Source organism: Parus major, chromosome 1A (genome assembly GCF_001522545.3).
Source record: "Parus major isolate Abel chromosome 1A, Parus_major1.1, whole genome shotgun sequence".
NCBI lineage: Eukaryota > Metazoa > Chordata > Aves > Passeriformes > Paridae > Parus > Parus major.
In genome coordinates this window covers 15500048-15505533 of record NC_031773.1, presented here as the reverse complement: position 1 = coordinate 15505533, position 5486 = coordinate 15500048, and the positions used below count along the sequence as shown (strand labels likewise).

Genomic DNA, 5486 nt, shown 5'->3' with positions numbered 1-5486 from the left:
CACTTCTCACTGTCTCAGACTTCTTTTAAAACTGTGTGGGTCTGTGAAACAGGAGAGAAAAAAGAAGACTAAGTACCTGCTGGGGAGTCCATCTGTCAGGTGGTGATGCTAAATTAATTTTCTGTGTAAAGGTACAGCTCTTTTTCACTGGTGAATAAGAGTTCTGGATTTTCAGATAAAATATCAAATTTATTTTCTTTACTGTGTAATGTTGGGACTTTTTTTTTTCTTTACATTGTTACCTTTTGTTTAGTTTAGATTTATTCATGTTGCTTTACTATTTTCAAGGTGTCCCTGTGGTTTACAAAATCTGTGGGAAGCATGATGCTTCAAATCAGGCATCCACTTCTGTAAGAGCAATTCCTAGCATGCTAAACTAGGCATCAGTGCTCTAGATACAGGGTATGCAGGACAGGACAGCTCTTGCAGCTTGCTTGAGCTGGCAAAGAGCAGTTGAGAATTTCTTCCAGCAGTGCTTAGATGTCACCCTAGAACAGAGGTTACCTTTCTATAGAATCAAGGTCCAGTCCAGCAGAGGCGGGGCCTCACTTCCAGCCCTGACATACACAGAACCTCCCTGGGAATAGGTTTCTGGCAATTCTTATTCTTGCTGTCATAGTTATTTGCTCTTTAAATCCAATTTAAAACTGATGAAAGGTCATGAGAGCTGATATTGATAACCGCCTCAAATATTGAAATTAAGGATGTGAACCTTATTTTCTTTAATTTTTTTTTTAAACTTAGATTTCTGAGATTCATTTGCATATCACTAGTTGTCCAAAGGTTTTGCTTCATGCCTGCCCAGCTGCTCTGATATTCACCTGAAACATGAATAGTAGGCAATCTTCACCTATACATTAGTATTCACATAACTAAAAAATTGTTTTTAGTTTCTCACTGGTGTATAATAGGGTATGTATTTCAAAGTATTTCCTCTCCTCACTTTTATAGTAGTTGGTCTTTTTATTATCGGAATTTTTATGCTATAGAGGTATTAAAGTTTTTTGCGATATCTGAAGAAAAACAGGAAACAATTACATCTAAGTTGTATTTATTCCCATTGACACAGCTGCTTTCTTTTTCTAGAGGGAAAAATTGAACTTCCAGAGATCTTGCTAGTCATAAAACTGCTGAAGCAAGGTCATGCATTTCAACGTGTATATAAAATGTTAATAAATGGGGGGCCATTGTCCCACACTCAAAAATTTATGCACTACCTTAATATGGGATCGTTCTTTTCTTGCTTAAATTCACCTAGTAATTTCTGACTGCATTCATTGCCCAAGGATATATTTCTTTACAGTTAAATATCCACTAGCTTAATATTTTGATAGAAGAAATGCAGAATGTCATTTATAACCTACACAATAGTAAGTGAGTAGAAATTTGCCCCATGGAAGAAATGCTACAGAGTATATAAAAATACAATATTCGGTTTCAATTACTTATGCTGAACAGCACTGGAAGAAATCCCAGTTGGAATTCTAATACCATTTCAGAGTGTCTTCATTCTTGCTCCTCTAAGAACATAAAAGCAGTGATGCATTGATAGTCAAGGCAATGCAAGATAAATGCAGTCTTAGGAAAAACCTTGAGATAATCAAAGTAAATTTTGAGAGCACACATTTCTCTAAATTTTGTACAGTTCCAGACATATTGTTGTAATAAATATCTTTCCCATGGCATCAGTAATTACAGGAGCATGCAAGTAAAATGATCATTGCCCTCTCCCCCCAGTCTTACTCTTTAAATAGATCTTTTAGAGATCAATGTACTTATCAAAAAGAGGACTGAGGGGTTATTTGATCATAGTTTCTAACTGCCTTCTCAGGGTAAAAGTACAGGATATTAAATAAGTGTTTAATCTAGTAGCAAACAATACTATGGGTACAAAAGATGTAAAAATTCAGAAGAAAATACTTATCAAACTTTTTTTTTATTATTATTTTTTTTAATGTGGAGTAAATGGCCAGTAAATCAAAACATGAAGAGTAGATGCCTCGTATCTCAATGTCATCAAAGCCAGACTGAATGCTCCTGAATCCCAAGCACTAGGTCTAAGCTGTGGCCTTGAAATCAAAATTAACCTATGCGACTGGCCCTAATCACTTGTGCCTTTAAAACCAACTTTTCCCTCTAATTTGCATTTCTACCTTGCCTTGTATAATGCTGATAGTTTTCATTAACCTATTGAAATACATCTTCAATTCAAAGCAATGTATGTATCTGACAGTGATAAATGCACAAACAAGGCTGGGAAATACATATTTTCATACGTATTCTCTAATTTGGATAAGTAGATACACAGATAAAAGCTGAGATAGGCCAAATAAATTTAGCAGAAGCATGTGAGGACATACATAGTCAGCAGAGTCTGCTGGTTATGCAGAATTGTAGAGGTTTACACTAAGAAAAAAAGTAAAGCTGGACACAAGCATAGGTTTGGACAGAAGTGGGGGGAGAGCAGCCCTACAGAAAAGAATCTGGGGGTGTTGGCTAAAGAGGATTCAGCAGTGTGCCCCCAGTGAACGCCATGCTGGGGCAAATGAAACACAGCATAATTAATTGGTCAAAAGGGGTAATTACCCAGCAGTGCTGGCAACTGGGGGAAATGAGGCTGAGCAGCAAACTCTTTGCTCTCTCCAAACACCTGAGGAAGGCAAGGTGCTGATCTCCGTGGTATCCAGTGAGAGGACATATGGGAATGGTTCAAAACTGAGCCAGATGAGGTTTAGGAAGCATTTTTATCAAGAGAGATTGGTCAAACACTGGAACAGGCTTCCTAAGGAGATGGTTGATGGTTCCAAGCCTGTCTGTTTGAGAGGTACTTGGACAACGAGCTTAATAACATTCTTAACATTTTGGTCAGACCTGAACTGATTCAAGCAGTTGAAGGAGGATATGGGGCTGCTGGAGACCATGGATATGATCAGAAGGCTGGAATACCTCTCCTACGATGACAAGCTGAGAGAGTTTGGTTTGTCCAGCCTGGAGAACAGAAGGCTCTGGGGCAACCTTAAAGCACCTTAAAGAGGGGCTGCAGGAAAGCTGGAGAGACTTTTAAAGGACATGTAGTGATAGGATAAGGGGAAATTGAAACCAAAAGAAAGTACATTTAGATGAAATGTTAGAAATTCTTTAGGATGAGGCTGGTGAGGCACTGGAACAGGTTGCCCAGAGAAGCTGTGGATGCTCCATGCCTGAAAGTGTTCAAGACCAGGCTGGATAAGGTTTTGAGTAACCTGGTCTAGAGGAAGATGTCCCTGTCCATGGCAGTGTGATTGGAACTAGATGATCTTCAAAGTCCCTTCCAACCCAAGCCATTCTATGATTCTGTCATTCTATGACTGTTGTAGGACTCTTCCAACTGAAATAGTTTTTTCCACTCTTTTTTATTGTGTGACCTTCATGACTCAATACTCAGCTCACTGAGGCAATCTGCCTTCCCAACAGGAACAGAAATGGAAAGCCCCATGAAACACTCATCTTAGATGATTTCACACAGCTCAGTCTCCTGGGAAAATACGGGTAAGCAGCTTTTCCAGTCCATGCACAGTTCTTCATTGACATAATGCATGAATTTGAAGCAGGGCCATCACCTCAGGGTTACTGTAAACTTCCAGACCTAGGTGTCACAAGAAACATCGTACTCATATTTGTATTCTAAGTCCATCAGTCTAAGAAAACAGACTTTCTTGCAGAACCATTCTATATCTCAAATATTGAGCTGCCTGCCTTTGCAGGAATAGCTCCAATTGTTCCTGTGTGAAGAAATGCCCTCATACAGGCTTAAATATATACTTTTACAGGAACTTGATCTCAAAGTATGGCTGAGTGGAGCACTTGGTGCTTAAAATGGCAGCAAACTTGTGTTAGTGAAATTCACAGACAGATCCATCCCAAGCAATTCCTTTTATCCTTAACTCTTTCCATAACTCCCATCCTTGTAATCTCCCTACCTAGCTGCCTACAGATACTCGATCTTAAAATTCAAATAGTTATGTTATTGGAGACACCTTTAATTCTCTGACACCTCTAAATATTTTTCTTTACTGTTTGCCACAGACCCTGGAGCACTGTCCCATTCCTGCCCCTCCCTCCTCTCCTCCCCCCAATCCCAGACGGTATCTATTTTTTCTTATCTTCTAGCCTCTTGTCTTTTTCCACCTCCATATATGCATCTAGAGACATACACACTATTTTTGTTTGGCTGTGGAAAGTTTGTATTTTCAGTTCCTTACAAAGTATTTGAAAATATAGCATTTTTTTGCATGAATTAAAGGCCACAAAATATCCCAAATTATGCCTTAGAGAAAAAGGCAGCAAACACTGTTGAAAGTACTGGCTTGTGGTCACTGATGGAAATTCAGCCCCTTAGTCCAAGTGAAAGGGGCATAGCCCATGTATCTGGAATCACAGTTTTGTGTTCTCTTGGTTAGAGTGTGCTCCTGTTATTAAACAAACTAATAAAGTCCTCCAAGAAAGATGAAGCTATGGTTGGTTGTTTGGGATTTTAAAAATTATGATATCTACACATTGTGGCATCTCCTTATGGCCACAGACTTGCCAGAATTTACACAGAAAAAAGGACTATAGTCTGTTTGCTTTCAAATGTCACACCTGCACTGTGTGAAGAACTCCTGGTGACATTGAGGCCATTTAATTTTAGACTATATGTTCTTATTATGTGGCAGAGACTAATAACTTTGAACAGTAGCACAGGTGCTGGCAGGTGCCTTGTTTTCCTTGGGCAGCCTTGGCGAGGGGCAGGAGCTTGTGGGTACACGTGGCAAGTGTGCTTTGTGTGCCTTGTGTGCCTTGCCTCGTGTGGTTTCTGTGCTTCGTGTGCCCTGCGTGTTGCTGGCTGTGGCTCCGAGTCCGGTGTGGCCATAGGCAGCCCTGGTGGCCGGGCTGTGTGCTCTGCGTGTCTGAGCTGTGTCCGTGAAGCTGCGGGGCACAGCGAGAAGGTGAGCGCTGCTGAGAGAGTCAGAAGTGCCTACGGCCATACCACCCTGAGAACGCCCGAGCCCGTCTGATCTCGGAAGCTAAGCGGGGTCGGGCCCGGTTAGTACTTGGATGGGAGACCGCCTGGGAATACCCATACCACCCTGAGAACGCCCGATCCCGTCTGATCTCGGAAGCTAAGCGGCGTCGGGCCCGGTTAGTACTTGGATGGGAGACCGCCTGGGAATACCGGGTGCTGTAGCCTTCTTTTGCTGCGAGCCGGCGCCTGGACGGGAGTATGCAGAAGTGCAGAAGATTCGGCACCTAAATCATGTCGGGCTTCTCTCCTAACAGTAGTATCCTGGTGATTTCTCATAGTTGTTTTAAAAGAAAATTCAGGACAATGTCCTGGATTCCTTCTTTACAGGACAATGTCCTGGATTCCTTCTTTATGTTCCTAGAAAACCTTCTGCTAAGCTGCTTGCCTGTGTCTTCACTCTCTAGCCTGAGACATGGGTGACTAATCATATTAATTAAGGCAG

At 41.2% G+C, this 5486-nt stretch overlaps 1 pseudogene; it reads left to right on the top strand.

Moving 5' to 3' along the window:
• The first annotated feature begins 5098 nt into the window (after nucleotides 1–5098).
• On the top strand, nucleotides 5099–5200 carry LOC117244507 (annotated as a pseudogene).
• Nucleotides 5201–5486: the final 286 nt, after the last annotated feature.